Raw genomic sequence first — 479 nt, 5'->3', positions numbered from 1 at the left:
ATGCAGTTTTATTCAATATCAAATAAATACATACATTAATAAATAGCTATCGAAATAACCACCTTTAGCTGTGTAAATAATCCTGGAATAAATAGAAAGGGCATTGGTAAAAAAATGCCCCTGAAATAACTAAAAGTACTTATTGGGGGGGGGGGACAAACAAACAATAATTTATTTACTTGTTACATTATTTTACTTATGTATTTATTTATTATTCAAACGTTCAATGAAATGGCTTTTCATAGATTTGCTCGAAGCAGGAAATGGAAACAATCCTAATTCTTTTTTTTTCTTTTCTTTTCTTTTTTGCATTTTAAATATTTGCCTCATATTCGCTTTCCCTGAATCAGGAAGTAGGTGGCGGTAATGCGCCATAAACCTGATTGCGACCTTGCATTAACTATAAAAGAAGAAGAGGGATGTTGGGCGGGTTGGGTTTGCCTGCTGTTGGCTGCTGTCCGGACGACACGAAGGTGAAA

The sequence above is a fragment of the Stegastes partitus genome, unplaced genomic scaffold (genome assembly GCF_000690725.1).
Source record: "Stegastes partitus isolate 25-593 unplaced genomic scaffold, Stegastes_partitus-1.0.2 Scaffold1590, whole genome shotgun sequence".
Classification (NCBI taxonomy): Eukaryota; Metazoa; Chordata; class Actinopteri; family Pomacentridae; genus Stegastes; species Stegastes partitus.
This window is presented reverse-complemented; position numbering follows the sequence as displayed.